The following is a 22,346-nucleotide window of genomic DNA, read 5'->3' on the forward strand; positions in this document are numbered from 1 at the left end:
GTCCTAAATAGCGAGTGTTATGAAGGCAGGAAGAGGTTTCGTGAAGCTGTAGAGGATGAGGTCTGAATGAAGATACACAAAGAGGAGGCGTTGCTGAGGTTGTATGAGGTAACAGAGACAGAGGGTTGTGGGGACTGGAGGTATTTCACAGGGAGGGAGGAGCACAGCGCCACAGCGGGTCAAAGAAATGTGGAGAGCTGTAGGGCCTACAGGGGTTTCATGGAGCTGGGGAGTTTGGGATGGATCAGTTTACAGGGATAAAGATGTTGGTAGGATGGGTTGTTTTACACAGACAGGAATGTTTCAGGTGAATGGAGCTGAGTACAGAGATAAGGTGGGTTGTACAGATTGGAAAAACAAACAGACATATGGAGGATAGTCGTGACTGAAGGTGTTTATAAATACAGGAAGGCTTAGGTTCTGCAGGTTATTTAGACATGGAGGATGTGGAATCATACAGATTTTCCAAGTGATAAAGACAGCAATTTTGCTTGGAGACAGTTTCACAGATTAGGGAGCATTTGTAACCTCCTCCAGTTTGTTCAGAGTGGGAAGGATTGTTGGGGAGGGTGATGATTACACATGTAAGAGCTGGAGAAGATTATCGAAAAGAGCAGATTGATGGAGATACTGGTGGAGCACACATTGACAGGGTGGGTGCTGGCAATGAAAAGATAGCACATAGATAGTTGGTCTTGTAGGAACTGGATCGGAAGAGTCACAGGCATTGGAATGACTTCTGCAGATTGAGAGTGTTACAGGGACTGAGAGGATTGTAGGATCTCCACAGATTAATCACGTCTTTAAGAATGGAAGAGTTTATGTAGGTACGGAAAGCTTAAACCCAACGCATGCAGTCTTCATTTCAAGACCAGAGCTATATTTTCCCTCATCAGCCAAGGATCCCTAAACCTGCCAGCTTTTACCTTTACCCCAATGGGGCATACTGTCCTGGATTCCTGATATCACACATTGAAAAGCCTCCTATTTGCCAGTTGTTCCTTTTCCTTTAAACAGACTCACCAAGCCGATTGGAATCATAATGTGGAGGTGCCGGTGTCAGACTGGGGATGTACAAAGTTAAAAATCACCCAACATTCGATTCCAGTCCAACCGGTTTATATGAAAGCCCGAGCTGTCAGAGCACTGCTTCTTCATCAGGTGGTTGTGGAGCACAATCCTAAAGCACAGAATTTATAGCAACAGGATGGCAGGGTCATGGAATATAATATCAAACATACTTAGTTTAAGCCTTTCATCTGTTACAATGATCAACAACGCTTCCAAAGCGAGTTGGACTACAACTGGCTGTTGTGCAATTTTAAATTCACGGCATTGACGCTGGCCAGATCCTGCCTAATGGCACCAAATCTGGCCCTGTTCCAGTTTTCCTCTTCAATCTGTGGACCTCTCCTTTCTTTTTCCTTAACTATGTTAAAACGAAGACAGTTGTGGGCACTGGACCCAAAGTGCTCTCCGACTGACACTTCAGTCACTTGCTCAACCTCGTTTTCTGAGGGTATGTCCAGTGTTGCACCTGCCTGAGTAGAGTAGGGCTCTCTGGCATATTGATTTAGGAACATTTCTTGGACACATTTGAAAAATTGCTCTCCTTCCAGGTCTTTTATACTCTGGCTGGTCCAGTCAATACAGGGAAAATTAAAATCTCCAGTCAATAGTTATCTGCAATCTCTCTACACATCTGCTCCTCTGGTATCTGTTGGGTTTACAACAGTCTACAATACAGTCCCAACAAAGTGACCACCCCCTTCTTCTTTCTTACTTCTAATCATGTGACCTCATTTGATGACCACTTAAGAGTATCCTCTCTGAACACTGTGGCTATGTCTTCCTTTATCAAAAGGACAAATCTCCCTCTTCACCCCCTCACATACTTGTCCTTCTATCACTCCTGTAGTTTCTTTATCCTGGAACACTGAGCAGCCAGTCCTGCCCTTCTCTCAGCCATGTTTCTGATATGGCTATAATATCCCAGTCCCCAGAGCTAATCCATGCTCTGAGTCCATCTGCCTTACCAATCAGGCCTTGTGCGTTGAAATAAATGCCCTTTAAACCAGAAGTCTTCTCCCTGCCTTGACTGTGTCCCTGGATATCCTGAATAGGAAAATTGCTCTGGATGGCAGATGTCTTTTCCCCTGATAGGTCGATGGTCCCTCTCTCATTCAGAGTCCCTACCCCTTTCCAAACTAGTTTAAACCCTACCGGGTAACGTGAACAAATCACCCTACAGGGATGCTGATGCCCCTCTGCTTCAAGTCCAACCTGTCAGCTCTAACCCAGAAGAGGTCCGAATGATCCATGAACTGACAAACCTGCCTACTTTAAGAGCTCCTCAATCACATAGCCATCTGGCCTGTCTTTCCATTTCTATCCTCTCTGGCACACGGTACTGTGGGTAATCGGGAGATCTCTTCCCCTGAGATCTTGCTTTTTAACTTCTTACAAAACTGCGTAGGGCTCCTCCGGGTGCTCCGGTTTGCTCCCACAATCCAAAGATGTGCAGATTAGGTGAATTGGCCAAGCTAAATTGCCCATAGTGTCAGGTGCATAAGTCAAGGGTAAATATAGGGGAGGGGAATGCGTCTGGTGAGTTACTCTCAGTGTGGACTTGTTGAGCCAAAGGGCCTGTTTCTACAATGTAGCGAATATAATCTATTCAAACTAACTGTGCACATTTCACAAGACTCCATCCCTTTGTTTAACTATGGCATGTGTACCAATTGCATAATAACCTCTGGCTGTTCACGCACCACCTTCAGAATGTTCTGCAACTGCTCAGAGACATTCTTGACCCTGGAACCCGGGAGGGAGCAGAGCATCCTGAGGTCGCTTCTCCAGTTATACAGTCTCCTGCTTGACCCCTCACAACGGAGTCACCTACCAGTATCAATAATATCAGTATCTCCTATCAGTATCATTAGACAGAGACTGTGAGGACCGACCTGCAGTTGGGTCTATATTCGGAAAGTGGGAGTATTTTAAAGTGATACAGTTAGAATTCAGGGCCAGCGTGTCCCTGTCGAGTGAATAGTAAAGGCCACATGTCCAGCAAACACTGATTCAGCGATATTGTGAGTTTCATAAAGAAAGTACAGTGCAATAAAAACAGGTGAAGCTGTTCAAAATTTCATCGAGTGAAAGTGGATTGTCGAAAATGAAAGGCAAACAACAGACAAGAAATATATTTGGCAGATATGATTGAGGAAAAGCCACAAGGTATTTTATTAGCTTGTTCGAGTAAGAGGATTACTGGGGAAAGAGTGGGGCCTATTAGAAACCAAAGGGACAATCGGTACATGGAACCAGAGGAAGTAGGTGAGGTGAATGCTTCCCATCTGTTTTCACACACGAGAAAAACATTGTAGCTGGGGATTTAAGTGGGACGGTGAGGTCCCAGAACATGTTAAGATCAATAAGGAGGAGTTATTAAATATTTTCACAGGCATAAAAGGTGGATAAATCCCCAGTGCCCACTGAAATGTATCTCAGGCTGCTGTGGAAGGTGAGGGAGCTGATTGCTGGGACCTGGCAGAGAAATTTAATACTTTGCTGGCCACAGGTGAAATTCAAGAAGGGCGCAAGGATAGGCCAGGTATTTAGAGTGTATAGCCCAACATCAGTGCAAGGGAAATTATTGGAAATAATTGTGAGGGTCAATTTGAATCAATAATTGGAAAGGCAGGGATCGATTAGGGATACGGATTTGGTAGGAGAAGATCCTGTCTGATGAATTCAGCTAATCTTTCTTTGAAATTGCAATTAAAAATATTGATGAGGGCAGTGCAGATGATGTGGGTTCCATGGAGTTCATTAAAGACTTTGACAAGGTCCCACATGGAGAGCTCATCCTGAAGGGAAGAGCCCAAGGGATCCAAAGCAAGTTGGCAAATTGGATCCAAAATTGGTGGAGGATTGGTTTTGTGATTGAAAGCCTTTCCCTAGCGGGTGTACCACAGGGATCTGGGCAGCAACCGTTGCGGTTTATTATATACATTAATGAGTTGGATGTTAAAGCAGAAGTTATCATTATTAGGTTTCCAGATGACATGAAAGGTGAGGGTGTTGTCCACAGTGCGGGGGATGGTCTCAGGCTACAATCTGAGGGTTGAGGCTGGATCAGAATTTCAAGAGAGTCATTTCAATTGACAAGGCAGGCAAGAGCACGGCAGGCGATGAGGGAAAGCTGATGTATTAAGCTGCATTTACTTTGATATAAAATGCCTGACAGGAAAGCAGATGAATGCACGGCATGGATAGGAACATGGGACTGGGATAATACAGGAATTACAGAGGTACAGCTGTGGGAAGGATAAGCCAAGCAACTTAATGTTCTGGGGTACAGATGCTACAGGAAGAAGAGAAGGAGAGGCATTTGAGGAGGAAGAGGAAGATGTTTTGATCAGTGAAAACATCACTGCAGAATTTAGAGAGGATATTTCTGGCGATCACTCAGTGAAGCTGTAATAGTGCAACTGAGAAATGAGAATGGGTCGTCAGTTTGATATGACTGTACTACAGGTCCTCAGCAGTCAGCAGGAATTTGAGCAACATATATGTGGGAGATGTCAGATATTTGGTCCACAAGACGTGACATTGGTCCAGTGTTGGAGGGACAGCACAGTACAGAAAGTTCACAGTCAGCATTACCACTCATGGTAAGCCTGGTTTCCCCTCTGTTGTACTGATGCTCGCTAAGACAGCACAGGCCTGGATTGATAACTGTAACACACCCGGTGGCGACTTATACAACAAAACTTACAGTCGGGGTAGTGATTGAGCCTGGGGTGTGTCTGTACTATGCTCCCCCTCCAGCACTATATCCATGTCATGTCTTGTTAGCTGATGTTTGGAGTCCTCTCATGGCCCTCTGCTCTGTGCACTGTGAGTGATGTTACCTCACTGCAGGATTTATTGAAGGCTCCAGATCTCCCTGCACTTTGTCTCACTGGCTGACCGACTATCTTCAGGAGACAGAGAGTACCTACAGGAGACAGAGAGATAGACAGAATGGGAAATTAGACTGGCACTGAGTTCCACAGAGATCTGGAAATTCCCAGTCTCCATCTATGGCTTGTGCTGCTGCGTCTCTCTGGAGTGAAAAATTCTGTTGGCTCAGGATCTGCAGTAGATGCAAAAGTGAGAGGCACTGACAGAGGCAGCAATTAGACACTCACAGTGAAGGATATCACATGGAGAGAGACTGAGTGATATCACTAGAGTGCATGAAGATGGCAGGATCGCACAATTGTGTCGGAAGAACGGGTTTTGCTTCATGATGCACTAGTATAACTGGTCAGGGATGAGCAACCAGTGAGCAGGCGAAGTGATGGCCTAGTAGTATTATTGCGAGAGCACGTATCCCAAACCTCAGCTAATGTTCAGGGGAGGCAGGTTTGAATACCAACATTTGAAATGGTGGAATTTTAAATGAATATACATATTAAAAATTGGAATTAACAATCCATAAATAAGTATTGATAAAAATCCAAACACTTGACCTTCAGAGAAAGACAACAGTTCACACTCACGTGGTCTGCAGGACATACCCACAGCAAAGTGTTTGCCTCTCAATTGCCCACTGAAATGGACGAGCCAGCTGCTTAGCTCAAGGGCAGCAAGGGATGGGCAATAAAGGCTAGTCAGCCAGAGACATCCACATCCCATACCTGATTTTTAAAAAAATCCATTCAGGTTGTTCCACTGGAACTGTGCTGGGACCAGTGTGCTGGCCAATCACGTCGGTAGGTTTATGGACAGGGATTTAAACTGACAGAGAGGATGCAGGGACAGGCTTCAGGTGAAAGGAGCTTTCCAAATCCACAGAGAAAAGGTGAAGCATCAGAGCAGCATGGGAATTGGACCGAAGACAAAGGAAAGGAACAGATGGGACAAAGTTTAACTAAAACTGTACATCAGCAAATCGATTTGTGACAGGAAATTGTGGGAAAGAGTAAATTATGTTTTATTTTAATGGACAAAGTCTCTGCATCAAGGTAGATGGATTTGTGACACAGAGATAAAAGAGATGTAGACACCAGGGAATCGTGGTTCCAGGGTGAGCAAAAGGTGGACATAAATATTCAATGGCTCACAGCCTTGTGCAAACTCAGGCAAAATGGGCAATGCGAACAATAATGGGTAACAAAGGCATTACAGAGAAAGCATTTGGTCTCAGATCATGAAGTAGAGTCAGTCTGAATGTAAATTCTGGCTACTACTTGCCAGGGACACAAACAGCAGAACAGTTTTAGACCACCGAACAGCATTTCATGGCTCGTCACTGCGATAAGCAGAAATTCAATGGAATTTTTAATAAAGGCACTGTGAAAATTTAGTGAAACATCAATATTCGCATAATCTAGGACAATCATTCCGACAACAGTGATATTGGAAGAGGAGTACAGAGAATTTTTTTTCAGTGTTTCTTTGATTAACACGTTGTGCAACTGGCTCAGGACATAACTATCGCAGAGTGACCGTTGTGTGATGAAACTTCGTGAATGAGTAATGTCACTTGGAGAGATCCTCCGGGAAATTGTGATAACGTGCAGTTTAAAGAAATATAAAGTTTTAAAGTGAATCACAGAAAGGAGAAACTACAACTAGAAACAAAAATAGACAATTACATGAGTTTGAGAGGAGAACTGACCAAGGTAAACAGGCTGAACAGACTGAAAGATGTGTCTATAAATGAACAGTGGAAAACATTTGAAGGAACAGCGTAAAACACTCAAAAGGTCATTTCACTGAAACAGACCAAACCTCAGCAAGAAATCCCCACCGGTCCCTCACTCAGGACAGAATGGATCATATTAGATTATCAGGTTGAGAAGATCACCACAAAGTACTTAAAATCCTGAAAAGAGAGAGTGTGTTAGGAGGAAGTTTTGAAGGGGTTGTAAAGGGTCTGCTAGCAGGGTGAGGGCAGTGGGAAGGGGAATCATTGTCAGGGTTTAATGACACGATAGGAACCGGGAGAGGTGAAGGTGCTGGAGGTGGTGAGAGTGTTACAGAGAGTGGTCAGGGCCTGAATGGTGTTACAAAGCCAGGACAAATTGTTGCAGCTGGAGCGGTTTGCAGAGGTAGGGAGGGACATGTGTATTTTTATTTATTCTTTCATGGGATGTGGGTATCACTGCCTAGACCAGCATTCTTTGACCCCATGGTAATTACCCAGAGATTGCTGGGGCCCTGGTGGATATATTTAATACTTTGCTGGCCACTGGTGAAGTGCTGAATGACTGGAGGATCGCTAATGTGGTTCCTTTGTTCAAGAGAAGCAGGGATAGGCCAGGTAATTACAGAGCAGAGAGCCTAACAGCAGAGGGAGGGAAATTATTGGAAACAATTGTGAGGATGAATCAACATTTACAAAGGTAAGGATCAACTCGGTTTAGTCAACACGGACTTGGCAGAGGAACATACTGTCTGAGGAATTCAGTTCAGTTTTTTTTTTAAATGGTGCTTAAGTATATTGATGAGGGCAGTGCAGCTGATGTGGTTTACATGGACTTGAATAAGTCCTTAAACAAGATTCAACATAGAAGGCTGGTCCAAAAGGACTGGGTTCCAAGGCAAGTTGGCCAATTTGATGCAAAATTAGTGGATAGCATACTTTCACCAGTGGATGTACCACAGGGATCTGTGCAGGAACCATTGCTGGTTATTCTGTCAAATAGTAACTTTGAAGTGAAAGCAGAAGGTATCAAGAGTCGGTTTGCAGATGACATGAAAGGTAAGGGTGTTGTTCACAGTGGGGAGGATGGTCTCTGTCAGCAGTCCAATGTTGATCGGATGATAATCTAAGCAGAGTTTAGTTCTGACTGAAGTGAGGTAATACTCTGTGGGATGTACGATAAGCGAAGGAGAGACATAATGAACGGTAGGTCCTTGCGGAGTACTGAGGAATACAGGGACCTTGGTGGACAAGTCCATAGATCCCTGAACGTGTCATCACAGGGAGACAGGGAAAGGCATCTCAACTGGGAGCAGTAGAGGGACTCATATCCTGGTGGAGTGAATTGCTTGAGCTGCTTTAGAGGATATAACCTAGTCTGGCAGGTTGTTGGACCTTAAACAGTCGTAAGGCCAGAAAGAAGATTGAGGCTGGTACACAAGTTAAAGAGTGTGATTTCAAAAGACAAGGCAGGCAAGAACGTAGCAGGGAATGCGGGAAAACTGGTTATTAAACTACATGTATTTCAATACAAGTGGCCTGACAGCTAAGGAAGATGAACTGAGGGCATGGACTGAAACATCAGACTGGGAGATTATATTTATCACAGAAACACAGCCGAGGGAGGGGTAGGACTGGCAGGTCATTGTTGCAAGGTAGAGGGACTGCAGGAAACATCGAAGGGGAGGCAAGAGAGGATGTGTGGTGATGTGTTTTGATTGCATGAATCATCACAGCAGTACTTAGAGAGGATATTCCTGTGGGATTGCCCAGTGAAGCTATGTTAGTCGAACTGAGAAATAAGAATGAGTTATCACTTTGACACGACAGTACTGCTGACGCCTAATAATCAGTGGGAGACTGAGGAACAAATATGAGAAACTGAGGAGCTCAAAAATGGTCTGAGGAGAGCCAGGAGGGGGCACGAGAAAGGCTTGGCAGAACGGATTAGAGAGAACACAGAGGGATTTTACACTTATGTGAGGAATAAGAAAATGGTCAAAGAAAGAGTAGGGCCGATCAGGGATAGCATAGGGAATTTGTGTATGGAGTCTGAGGAGGTAGGAGAAGCCCTAAATGAGATTTTTGCTTCTGTCTTTACGAAAGAAACGAACTTTGTAGTGAATGAAATATTTGAAGAGCAGGTGTGCATGCTGGAATGGATAGAGATAGAGGAAGCTGATGTGCTGAAAATGTTGTCAAACGTTAAGATCGATAAGTCGCTAGGCCCGAACCACATTTGTCCTCGGCTGCTTTGGGAAACGAAAAATGCAATTGCTTCGCCACTTGCGAAGATCTTTCCATCCTCGCTCTCCACTGGAGTCGTACCTGAGGGCTGGAGAGAGGCAAATGTAACTCCTCTCTTCAAGAAAGGAAATTGGGAAATCCACGACAATTACAGACCAGTAAGTCTCACGTCTGTCGTCTGCAAGGTGTTAGAAAGGATTCTGAGGGATAGGATTTGTGACCATCTGGAAGAGCATGGCTTGATTAAATGCAGTCAACACGGCTTTGTGAGGGGTAGGTCATGCCTCACAAACCTTATCGAGTTTTTTGAGGATGTGACTAGAAAAGTTGATGAGGGTCGAGCTGTGGATGTGGTGTATATGGACTTCAGCAAGGCATTTGATAAGGTTCCCCATAGTAGGCTCATTCAGAAGGTCAGGAGGAATGGGATACAGGAGAACTTAGCTGTCTGGATACAGAATTGGCTGGCCAACAGAAGACAGCGAGTGGTAGTAGAAGGAAAATATTCTCCCTGGAAGTCTGTGGTGAGTGGTGTTCCACAGAGATCTATCCTTGGGCCTCTACTGTTTGAAAATTGTATTAATGACTTAGATGAGGGGATTGAAGGATGGGTCAGCAAGTTTGCAGACGACTCAAAGGTTGGAGGTGTCGTTGACAGTATAGGGGCTGTTGTAGGCTGCAGCGGGACATTGACAGGATGCAGAGATGGGCTGAGAGGTGGCAGATGAAGTTCAACTTGGATAAATGCGAGGTGATGCATTTTGGAATTTCAAATTTGAAAGCTGAGTACAGGATTAAGGATAGGATTCGTGGCAGTGTGGAGTAACAGAGAGATCTTGGTGTGCAGGTACATTAGTCCCTTAAAATTGCCACCCAAGTGGGCAGGGTTTTTCAGAAAGCATATGGTGTTTTGGCTTTCATTAACAGAGGAATTGAGTTTAAGAGTCGTGAGATCTTTTTGCAGCTCGAGAAAACTTTGGTTAGACCGCACTTGGAATACCGCGTCCAGTTCTGGTCGCCCTATTAAAGGAAAGATGTGGATGTTTTGGAGCGGGTTCAGAGGAGGTTTACCAGGATGCTGCCTGGACTGGAGGGCTTATCTTATGAAGAGAGTTTGACTGAGCTCGGACTTTTTTCATTGGAGAAAAGGAGGAGGAGAGGGGACATAATTGAGGTATACAAGACAATGAGAGGCATAGATAGAGTCGATATCCAGAGACTATTTCCCAGGGCAGAAATGACTAATGCGAGGGGTCATAGTTTTAAGGTGGTTGTAGGAAAGTTCGAGGGGATGTCAGAGGTGGGTTCTTTACACAGACACTTGTGAGAGCATGTAATGCATTGCCAGCAGCAATTGTGGAAGCCATGTCATTGGGGACATTTAAGAGACTACTGGACATGCATATGCTCACAGAAATTTGAGGGTGCATACATGAGGATCAGTGGTCGGCACAGCATCATGGGCTGAAGGGCCTGTTCTGTGCTGTACTGTTCTATGTTCAATGTTGTCTGTTCAAAAGGAAAATGTTTTCTATGTTTGTGCGGTCCCAAACAAGTTTTTAATATTGTGGAAGATGGGAAAGGATTTTTATCACTGAGAAGGAAAAATAGCCGAATCATTAAATGTATTAAAAAACGAAATATCTTTTTTGATGTACTTGCTTTGATCAAAGGGAATCGAAAGAAAGCAAGAATACGATGTTGCCATAAAGCATCACCAATGACCATATTGAATAGTGGAGCAAGCTCAAAATGATTCCGTGCTATATTTTTTCCACCTCATCTCGATGATTCTGTATTCAATTCGAAGGGGGTCACTGATTCATTTCTTGTGCCACTACTCCATCAGTCACTCCAATTTTAAACATACCCAGTTTGGTGACATTGGAAAACCTGCAGGTCTCAGACCTATCTGGTTCAGCGCTAACAAATCTGTCAAGCTTACTTATTTATTCATAACCACAAGACTATTACCTAGCAAAGCCTACGTAACCAAAGATACAGGAACTGCTCTCCAGATGGAATGTTGAATGAAGGCGACAATTTGCTAATTTAAATGATAGTCCAGGTATCCATTCACCTGAGCTATCAAGAATGTAGACTAATATGTTTCGCAGTTTATGACAAGCCAACTCCTTAATATCAATAGACAGTGCCACAATTCAACTTAGTCACATGCTATTCCCATATGCCTGTCGATTTTGTTTTGAACAGCAAAAGCTCTTTATTGTTAACTTGGAAACAGTTCGACAAGTGAGAGTTGCAGACATGACAAAGACGAGGTAACAGATTGTACCTGGTGTTGTTAAGATGAAGTTCTGCTCACACAAGATGCAGGCGCTGCATGCTCACCAATGAGCAGTTGTATTTGCTGAAATACTTGTGCTCCAGCTGGTGGGCTTGATCTTAATGCGTACTCCACAGAAATGCGTCAAGAGTGTTAAATATGACTTTGGGATTCTCTGCTATCCATGTTGCTGGAAAGAAAGAGAGAGGGCTATGAGCTGTTGCGTCTCAGGCAGGAAAATAATTCTCCCTCTCTGAGTTCCAACATCTAAGAATTACTCCACAACCCCCGACTAAATTTAATGAACTGCGTCGAAAATTTCCCAGAACAAAAAATACTCCCTTTATGGAAGTGCTACTTAATTTTACGTGGGTCAAGAAATTTTTATGTGATTCATGTTTTATAACATTTGTATGAAAATGCGGTTTTCTCTGGGTTTGGGCCACTGAACAAGAAGAACTAACCATTCTGACTATCCAATCTCCTCAAGGCCAGTATGGTTCAATCAGATTACTTCTCACTTTCAGGCCAAACGAACTAAACTGTGATAATATAAGCGCTTCATTACAGGAATGAGTGCAGATAAAGTACACTGTGCAGCTTCTAAAGCCATTATGTCTTTATGTTTCACTTAAAAAGATGACATTGCAAACAGTCTCACAAATGCCCTCTACAATGCAGTAGAACATGGCTGTGTTCATAGAACTTTGAAAACTACAACACAGTACAGTAACTTCGGCCGTTGATGTTGTGCAGATAATTTGTCCTATCTAAAATCAAGCTAACTTGCATACCTTTCATTGTAGGATTGCCCATATGCCTAGCCAAAATTCGCTTACGTATCCAAAAATATCTGATTCTAGTACCACAACTGGCAATGCATTCTACGCAATCACCATTTTCTGTGCAAATAACCCAGCTCTGACACCTCCCGTAAACCTTCCACCAAACAACTTAAAATTAGATCCCTTCATGGTAACCATTTTCACCATGGGGAAAAGTCTCCGTCTATCCACTCTATCTCTGCCGCTCATCATCTTTTACACCTCTAGCAAGTCACCACTCACCCTTCTCTACTCCAATAAGAAAACACCCTCGCTCCCTCAACTTTTCTTCATAAAGTCCAGGCAGTTTCCTAGTAAATCTACTCTTCAACCTCTCTAAAGCATCCACATCATTTCGATAATGAGGCAAACAGAACTCAACACAATATTCCAAACTTGATGTAACCAGGGCTCTGTACAGCTGCAGCATCAAAGCACAGCTCTAAAACACAATTCCCCTGTTAATTAAAGCCAATACACCATAACTCGTCTAAAAAACCATGTCAACTCAGGTGGCAACTTAGAGGGAACTCTGGGCATGCATTCCAAGATCTCTGTTTTCCTCCACACTGCCAGGCTTCCTGCTTTTAACTATGTAATTATAAATCAAATTCGCACTAGCAAAATGAAGTACTTCACACTTTTATTTAAGATTGTCATTTAAGAACTTCACTCGATGCCAACGGTCTTTTCGCATCAGAGAGCGGCGGGAGCTGCGCGGAAGTGAAGGCAGAGCGCAAAGTCGGTCGGGAAGGTAAGTGATTGTTATTTTAGAACTTCCCTCGACATCCAACGGTCTTTTCGCATCAGAGAGCGGCGGGAGCTGGGCGGAAGTGAAGGCAGAGCGCAAAGCCGGTCGGGAAGATAAGTGATTGTTATTTGAGTGGGTAGTACATGTCGGGAAGAAGAGGAGGAACATACTACAGCGGGACTTCGGAGAACTAGGAAGAAGACTGAAAAGCAGGACGTACAAGTTGGTTATCTCCGGTTTGCTTCCAGTTCCTCGGGCTGGTGAGGCCATAAACAGAGAGACAATGGACTTGAGCTTGTGGCTGGGGAATTGGTGCAGGAAGCAAGGATTTAAATTCTTGGATCGCTGGGGTATGTTCTGTGGAATACATAAATTCTACAAGAGAGACGGCTTGCACCTTAATAGGTTCGGGACCAGCATTCTGGCAGGCAGGTTTGCTACTGCAACACAGCTACGTTTAAACTAAGTAGCGGGGGGTGGGGACAAACTGGATGTTTAGAAGAAAATTGGAGGGAAAATTAGAACAAGGGAAGTCAAGAAATACAACTGTATCAATAAGGCAGAAAACTCAGAAAGGGATCATGCTGTTGTAAGGTTGAGTGAAATAGGAGTTGATGGGAAGGGTGAGGGCAGTAACAAATTAAAAATACTATCCATGAATGCACGAAGCATTGAAAATAAGACGGATGAGCTTGAGGCTCTTTTGGAACTTGGCAGATACGATATTGTGGGGATAACTGAAACGTGGCTTCAAGTGGACGGGGCCTGGAAAATGAATATTCAAGGCTACATGTGCTATCGTAAGGACAGACTGACGGGCAGAGGGGATGGGGTGGCCATGTTGGTAAGGGATGATATTCAGTCCCTTGCGCGGTGGGACATAGAATCAGGGGATGTAGAGTCAGTATGGATAGAGCTGAGAAATACTAAAGGTAAAAATACCCTCTTGGGAGTTATCTACAGGCCCGCAAACAGTAGTCTGGATGTCGGATATAAGTTAAATCAGGAGCTGAAATTGGCCTGTCGCACAGAATGTTACTACAGTTGTTATGGGGGATTTCAACATGCAGGTAGACTGGGAGAATCAGGTTGGTATTGGACCTCAAGAAAGAGACTTTGTGGAGTGCCTCAGAGATGGATTCTGAGAGCAACTGGTGCTGGAGCCGACCCGGGAGAAGGCAATTGTGCAACGAACCAGAATTGGTCAGGGACCTCGAAGTGAAGGAGCCATTGGGAAGTAGTGACCATAATACAATGAGCTCCAATCTGTAATTCGAGAGGCAGAAGGTCAATCGGAAGTGACAATATGTCTGTTGAATAAAGGGAACTATGGAGCTATGAGGGAGGAGCTGTCCAAAGTTCAATGTGCAATACCTTAGCAGGGATGACAGTGGAGGAACAATGGCGGATATTTCTGTGTATAATGCAGAAGTTGCAGGATCAGTTCATTCCAAAAAGGAAGAAGGATCCTAGGAGGAGGCATGGGTGGCCGTGGCTGACGAGGAAAGTTAAGAAACGTATAAAGTTAAAAGAGAAAAAGTATAACATAGCAAAGATAAGTGGGAAAACGGTGGACTGGGGAGCTTTTAAAGAACAACAGAGGATTATTAAGAAGAAAATACGCAGAGAAAACATGAGGTACGAAGGTAAACTGGCCAATAATATAAAGGAGGATAATAAAAGCTTTTTTAGGTATGTGAAAGGCAAAAAAAAAGGTAAGACTAAAATTGGGCCCTTGAAGACAGAAACAGGGGAATATATTTAGATAGATTACTTACAGTGTGGAAACAGGCCCTTCGGCCTAACAAGTCCACACCGACCCGCCGAAGCGTATACCACCCAGACCCATACTCCTACGTTTACCCCTTCACCTAACACTACGGGCAATTTAGCATGGCCAATTCACCTAACCTGCACATTTTTGGATTGTGGGAGGAAACCGGAGCACCCGGAGGAAACCCACGCAGCCACGGGGAGAATGTGCAAACTCCACACAGAGAGTCGCCTGAGGCGGGAGTTGAACCCGGGTCTCTGGCGCTGTGAGGCAGCAGTGCTAACCACTGTGCCACCATGCCGCCCACAAATAATAGACTCCAGCATCTTTCCCACCACTGGTGGGCGGCACGGTGGCACAGTGGTTAGCACTGCTGCCTCACAGCGCCTGAGATCCGGGTTCAATTCCCGCCTCAGGCGACTGACTGTGTGGAGTTTGCACGTTCTCCCCGTGTCTGCGTGGGTTTCCTCCGGGTGCTCCGGTTTCCTCCCACAGTCCAAACGATGTGCAGGGTCAGGTGAATTGGCCATGCTAAATTGCCCGTAGTGTTAGGTAAGGGGTAAATGTAGGTGTATGGGTGGGTTTCGCTTCGGCGGGTCGGTGTGGACTTGTTGGGCCGAAGGGCCTGTTTCTACACTGTAATGTAATCTAATCTAATATTACGGGGAACAAAGAAATGACAGAAGAATTGAATTGGTACTTCAGATCTGTGTTCACTGGAGATTACACAAGCAATCTCCCTGAGGTAAAAGTGGCTGAAGGACCTGGACTTAAGGGAATTTATATTTGCCAGGAATTGGTATTAGAGAGTCTGTTAGGTCTGAAGGTTTATAAGTCCCCGGGGCCTGATGCTCTACATCCCAGGGTACTGAAGGAGTTAGCTCGAGAAATCGTGGATGCATTGGTGATTATTTTCCAACGTTCGATAGATTCGGGATCAGTTCCTACGGATTGGAGTGTGGCTAATGTTGTACCACTTTTTAAGAAAGGTGGGAGAGAGACAGCAGGAAATTATAGAACAGTTAGTCTGACCTCAGTGGTGGGAAAGATGCTGGAGTCTATTATAAAGGATGAAATTACGACACATCTGGATAGCAGTAACAGGATTAGTCAGAGTCAGCATGGATTTATGACGGGGGAATCATGCTTGACTAATCTTCTGGAATTTTTTGAGTGTGTAACTCTGAAGATGGACGAGTGAAATCCAGTAGATGTCGTGTACCTGGACTTTCAGAAAGCTTTTGATAAAGTCCCACATAAGATGTTAGTGATCAAAATTAGGGCGCATGGTATGGAGGGGGGGTACTAACTTGGATTGAAAGTTGGTTGGCTAATAGGAAACAAAGAGTAGTGATAAGTGGCTCCATTTCGGGATGGCAGGCAGTGACCAGTGGGGTACTGCAGGATAAGTACTGGGACCGCTGCTTTTTACAATATTTGTTAATGATATAGACGATGGTATTAGCAATAACATTAGCAAATTTGCTGATGATACTAAGCTGGGTGGTAGGCTGAAAGGTGATGAGGATGTTAGGAGATTGCAGGTGACCTGCACAAGTTAGGTGAGTGGTCAGATGCATGGCAGATGCAGTTTAATGTGGATAAATGTATGGATATGGTGGCAAGAACAGGAAGGCAGATTACTATCTAAATGGAACCAATTTAGGTAAAGGGGCAGTACAGAGAGATCTGGGTGTTCTTGTACACCAGTCAATGAAGGTAGCTGAAAATGTGTTGCTGGAAAAGCGCAGCAGGTCAGGCAGCATCCAGGGAACAGGAGAATCGACGTTTCCTGCATACGCCCTTCTTCATTTCTAGTCAATGAAGGTAAGCATGCAGGTACAGCAGGTAGTGAAGAAGGCTAATAGCATGCTGGCCTTCATAACAAGAGGGATTGAGAATAGATTCAAAGACGTTCTTCTGCAGCTGCACAGGGCCCTGGTGAGACCACACCTGGAGAACTGTGTGCAGTTCTGATCTCCAAATTTGAGGAAAGACATTCTGGCTATTGTGGGAGTGCAGCGTAGGTTCACGAGGTCAATTCCTGGAATGGCGGGATTACCTTACTCTGAAAGACTGGAGCGACTGGACTTGTATACCCTTGAGTTTAGAAGACTGAGAGGGGATCTGATTGAGTCATATAAGATTATTAAAGGATTGGACAATCTAGAGGCAGAAAACATGTTTCCGCTGGTGGGTGAGTGCCGAACCAGAATACACAGCTTAAAAATACGGGGTAGACCATTTAGGACAGAGATGAGGAGAAACTTCTTCACCCAGAGAGTGGTGGCTGTGTGGAACGCTCTGCCTCAGAGAGCAGTGGAGGCCCAATCTCTGGATTCATTTAAGAAAGAGTTGGATAGAGCTCTCAAGGGTTGTGCAATCAAGGGTTATGGAGATAAGGAAGGAACAGGATAGTGATTAAAGATGATCAGTCGTGATCATATTGAATGGTGATGCAGGTTGGAAGGGCAGAATGGCCTACTCCTGCACCTCTTGTCTATTTTCCACACTGCAATCCATCTGCCGCTTCTCAGCCCAGCTCTACATCCGTTCAGTGTCCGGATTGGAGAATGTTATTAGAGCAGCCATGTTCCTTTATTACACTCTTTTCTGTTTTTTTTTCCTAATCATTATCCTATTCAGATTCCCACTCACATTTAATCAATGATAATCTGTTTCCTAAACAAGTACAATTAAATTACAATCGATCACATTTTGTTCTGATTCACCTATAATCATTAAGTTATCCAACTCAAAAACAGGCCCTTTAGTTCTCTGCGTCAAAGAACTGACTGGAATTCAAAATATGCGCTCTTCTGTTTCCGGCCCAGTTTGCTTTACTTTCCTTATAAATACCGATGCTTTCTGAGCAACAACATATTTTTCCAGATGCTGTACTCCGAAAATTCCCAAAATAATTTGATGATAATCCATAATGATCAAGGTTAGCATGATTATGGACGGTCGCTCTGCTACGTCCCCCAATGCTTCCTTCAGGGACCACAGTGCATTCCATTCAAACTGCGTAAATATTATGTTTTACTGTGATAGAACAGGTGTTTGTTTGAGAGGGGTTAACTGGAGCTGCTTACTCAATAACTTTAATTAATCTCAATTTATAACAGTGTCGCTGGAGATTTTCTCTCTTGTATTAATAAACGATTCATTTCAATGTGTTATTCCATAATGATAGGAGATCATCACCTTCAATAGTCGCCGAGATCAACAACTCCAGAGAGCGGGAGAGGAGAGATTGGAATCAGAGAACAATAGACTTGAACGAAACAACAATGGGCCGGAGTTTATCCTGGGATCTTTACTGGCTTTCACAAGACTGGGCCTGGTTGGATTTGCGGATAAGAGCTGTACTTTGGGTGATTCAAGCTGGTTACTATCCCACCCTCGCTGTCGTTGGTGTTCCTGGTAAGATTATCTGAGCATTAACTCCATAAACTATGTTGCATAGGAATAGCATTCTAATTAGTTAAATTATGAAAGGATTGAAGCAACTGCTCTAGTTTCCATCAATAGACTCTATGTTTTTGTCAGGTAGGTAAAAACAATGACTGCAGATGCTGGAAACCAGATTCTGGATCAGTGGTGCTGGGAGAGCACAGCAGTTCAGGCAGCACCCGAGGAGCTGTAAAATGAACGTTTCGGGTAAAAGCCCTTCATCAGGAATACAGGATTTCTGATGAAGGGCTTTTGCCCGAAACATCGATTTTACTGCTCCTCAGATGCTGCCTGAACTGCTGTGCTCTTCCAACACCACTAATCCATAATCTATGTTTTTGTCAACCAACTTTAATACCTATATCTAAGAATGAAACAAACTGACATACAATCCCCAGGCGTGAACTTGCCCTGAGTTTATATTTGTCACCGCACTACCAGCACTGCGCTCTATCAAGTGGACAATACCCTTCGTCTTCACCTCAGTCTGACTGTCGATACTGAATCTGTATGCTTCTTAAATTCAGATTTCGGTATTCCAATTTCCTTCCACCTACAATTCTTAATTGCAACTAATTCAATCAGAAATATTTATTGCTCTGCTGTCGACATATGTTGATATCCTGGGGAGACATGAGACTGCCACAGTATTGATGCACTTGAAACCCACACCTCCAGGCTCAAACCGTGGGACATGAGTGGAACTCCACCCCATCCCCTTGCAGCTTCTGTAATTTAAAACAAATACCTGCTCACCAATACCAATATTTTAGTGATTTTACTTTCCTCATCCTGCCACGTTTATGTTCGTTTGGTGCAGGATATTTCTTTCCTTGCTGAGTTTGTTCTATACGCGACTTCACAGCAATACAAATGTCAGTGGCTCTGAACTATCCTCGAGAATGGCCGAATAAGCCACGCAATTCAGGGAAAATCAGGATAGATCACAAAATCTGGTTTTACCTATATTGCATATGTCACAAAAGATTTCTTCAAAAAAGATGAATCCCTTTCCTCTGTTATCACAATTTTTTTTCCTGAAAATCCTTTTTCATTCACATATGTACCTAATTCGCTTCTTAAAGTGTATCCCATTCTCTATGTTTCTCCAACTGACTTTGGCGTTTCCCTGCACAAAACCGTTGGGCGTGATTCTGACCGTCAGAAAATGGTATGAATTCCACTATCAAGTATTTCATTGGAGAGATGAAGTGTCCAGTCTTGCGGGTTGCTGAGATTAATTGGACATCTGAAAGATCTATATTAGAATGGTGAAAAACAGAATGCACCAAAGACAGGAAAGAGGAGTATTCTGATCAACACCGAGCTGGACACCTCTGTATTAGTGGAATGTGACGTGATGACTCATTGGAAAGTTGGTGCAGGTATTGTTAAATTTTCCTCTCAGTTGTGCTGGGGATTCAGTGACGATCTGCAAAGTCACTGACAAAGTGAGGAAATACCGTTGATACGGAGAAGGTCTGTGAGGAGGAAGGAAGATGAGGTTGGAGAGGTCAGGGAGCAGAGGCAGTTTGCACTTGTCTGACAAATCTTGAATTTTCGAGGAAGACTTTCCCAACAAATTCATAATCCAAGAAGAGAGAATGAGGCAAGCCTGGTTCAATTATGAGGCGGTGTCAACATTCCGTGCCTCAAGTTTAACAAACATTGGGTGTCACATCAGGATGAGAACTATGCTCACATTGGCCAGGTAGGTCATAGTTCTGTACAATTTCTACGACCAAGAACATTCCAGGCAGGTTTGGGTGACATTTTCGTTAAATGTCATGATGCTGTCAATCGCGATGCTCATTAGATAGTAGAGTTCACCACTTCTGGGCGAGGGACACGTATTCTTTCTGTCTTCATGGGCGGGTGACAGAAAGTCTTGCAGAAATGCCATTGAACTGACTAAATTGCATAGAGTTGCAGATATCTATGGGATTTTGGTGTCTTTGTCTTGGCCATATTTTATTGTTCATTCCAAGTCGACTGGATGAGATGCTAGTCGGTTGTTTTGTTGATCTACTGCAGTCTGGCTGGTGTAGTCGGAACCTGAATACCGTTCAGAGGGAGATCCAGGAGTTTGATCCTGCAATCCTGAAGGACGGTGATATCTATTTCAAATCAGGTTGACAAGTGGTTTGGAGGGGAACTTGCATGTGACTGTGTTCCCAAGTATCTGCTGCCCTTGGACCTATTTGTAGATTGAGAAGGTGCTATCGAAAGGACTTCAGTATCGTTCTGCAGTGATCATTATAAAGTCTATAACAAGTAATTATGGGGAATTGCATGAAGGTAATATTGGTGAAACGCAGGTCGTCCAGATAGCATTTGTACAGGAAAATGCCAGGAGACTGGGAACTGAAGTGGTCCATTTGGCCTTTCCAGTTCTGACATTCGACAAGACCGTGACTAATCCAATTCTGATTTGTCATCAGCTTCTCCTTCACCTTCAAATATGCTTTACAGCCTTTTTAACAGGAATATATACACCTTCCCCTTAATTGTTTACGAATACTTCACCTCGACCATCTTTAGTGTTTTTAACATGGTAACGATGGGTCAGGTGAGTGAACCAGAATGCGGGCAAATGGATAAATGAGGGTTAATGTGAAATTACCCATTAGCAGAAATAATATTTTTTTTTAATTGCATTTATTAAAATGACGAGAGATGACAGAGCATAAGTTACAGAGGGATCAGGGCATCCTCGAGTATGGAATGCAGAATATTTGAGTCAAGAGGAGTGGAGAACGTTCACAGGACTGGATGGTAGCGCCTGCCACACAGTATGATCTAACTCTTATCTCGCGAAGAAACTGTGAGTTGACTCGTAATAGTAATAACTCATAATGCTTATTTATTTAACACAACTAATATTATTATAATAAAATACACTCCAAACAAACAGATTACACTATAAACCTGTTCAACTATCTTATGTTTTATCTTAACTCTGGATACTCCAATACCACCACACGAGATCTTGGCCTTGATCCATGAATTATGATCGCCTCGTCTTCGTCCCGTGCTCCTAGGCATGCCTTACCTTCTCGGTGGTTGACCGAGAGTTGCCGCTCCTGAAGGTGGGGTTACAGTGATTCTTGTCTGTAAACCTGATTGCTCCCATTTGGGAGGGTTGTCGCTATCCTCCAATCCATAGATCAGTGTTCGGTGACCTTGATTAAATGAACCCAAACAGGAGTTGACATGTCGATGGCAGGGTGGTCCTTGAGCACCCATTCCTGGAAGTTTTAGTTGCACAAAGGTGAACCCTCTGCAAATAAGCGTGTGAGGTGCCGCTGTGTCTGGTAAGCAATTCCATATTGTGATTGATCTGGGCAAGGCATTCAGGTCAATTACATCAATTTAAATTCAAGTGAATATTGTGTGATCTGCAGCGGTTTCGTCAGTTACATGCTGTCAGTCTGTTGCTGCAGGTTGTGTGGGTTCCACAGCTTGTTGATTAGCACGATCACTTTGGGCAACGCTAGGCTGAATTTCCCAACATGCCTCCCCTTTTGGCGATTTTTTTTTTTGTAAATCCATCAGTTTGAGTACTGTCCGCCCACAGAATTTAGAAGCTTTCGGGGTAATGTTTCAGTGATGCCAAGCACTTGGTGTCGGTTACTTCAGTTGGTTAGAGACGGTTTTAAAAGCAGAATAATTGCAATGACATGGGTACTCCTCGCCATGTCTGTGTGAGTTTACAGCTTAATTGATTGGAGTATCTCCACAGGGAAGATTTTATAATGGGCAGTGAAGCTTTAAGAAACTTTTTTTTTCCGATGACGACCTGAAACTAGTGAGGCGATATAATGAATTCCAGCACAATGACTTGAGCAATAAAAGTGAATGCACGAACTCCATATTTGTAAGTGACACAGACGGAAGGAGAAGGTAAATGATGAAGATGACGCAAGCAGTTTATCATGGGATGAAATATCTGAAGTGACTGTGCAAAAATTGGCATCTGTCATATAAAAATTAAAAGTTTGTGATGACGCACTGTTTTCAATAAAACGATTACGATTTATTTGCGAATGATTCGAGAAAGCCATAGCACAGAAGAACTTCAGTTTCTGTATTGACCAACAGAAAACTTCTCGCAGGTTACAGGAAATACAAATTTACCAATGGCAATTATTTCAAACATGGTGATGTCTAAACACACACAACTTTCCTTGCAGATCGCGCCTGCAATAATATGAACTGTTCTGCACCTCTTTTCTTCGGGTATGGCAGATGCAATGGCAGCGGGTGAAAGAAGGTTCACAAAACAAATCCAGACAATTGAGGCGTTTTCT

This window comes from Chiloscyllium plagiosum, unplaced genomic scaffold (genome assembly GCF_037043375.1).
Source record: "Chiloscyllium plagiosum isolate Xiang-an unplaced genomic scaffold, Cpla_swu_hap1 HiC_scaffold_38, whole genome shotgun sequence".
NCBI classification, from domain to species: domain Eukaryota; kingdom Metazoa; phylum Chordata; class Chondrichthyes; order Orectolobiformes; family Hemiscylliidae; genus Chiloscyllium; species Chiloscyllium plagiosum.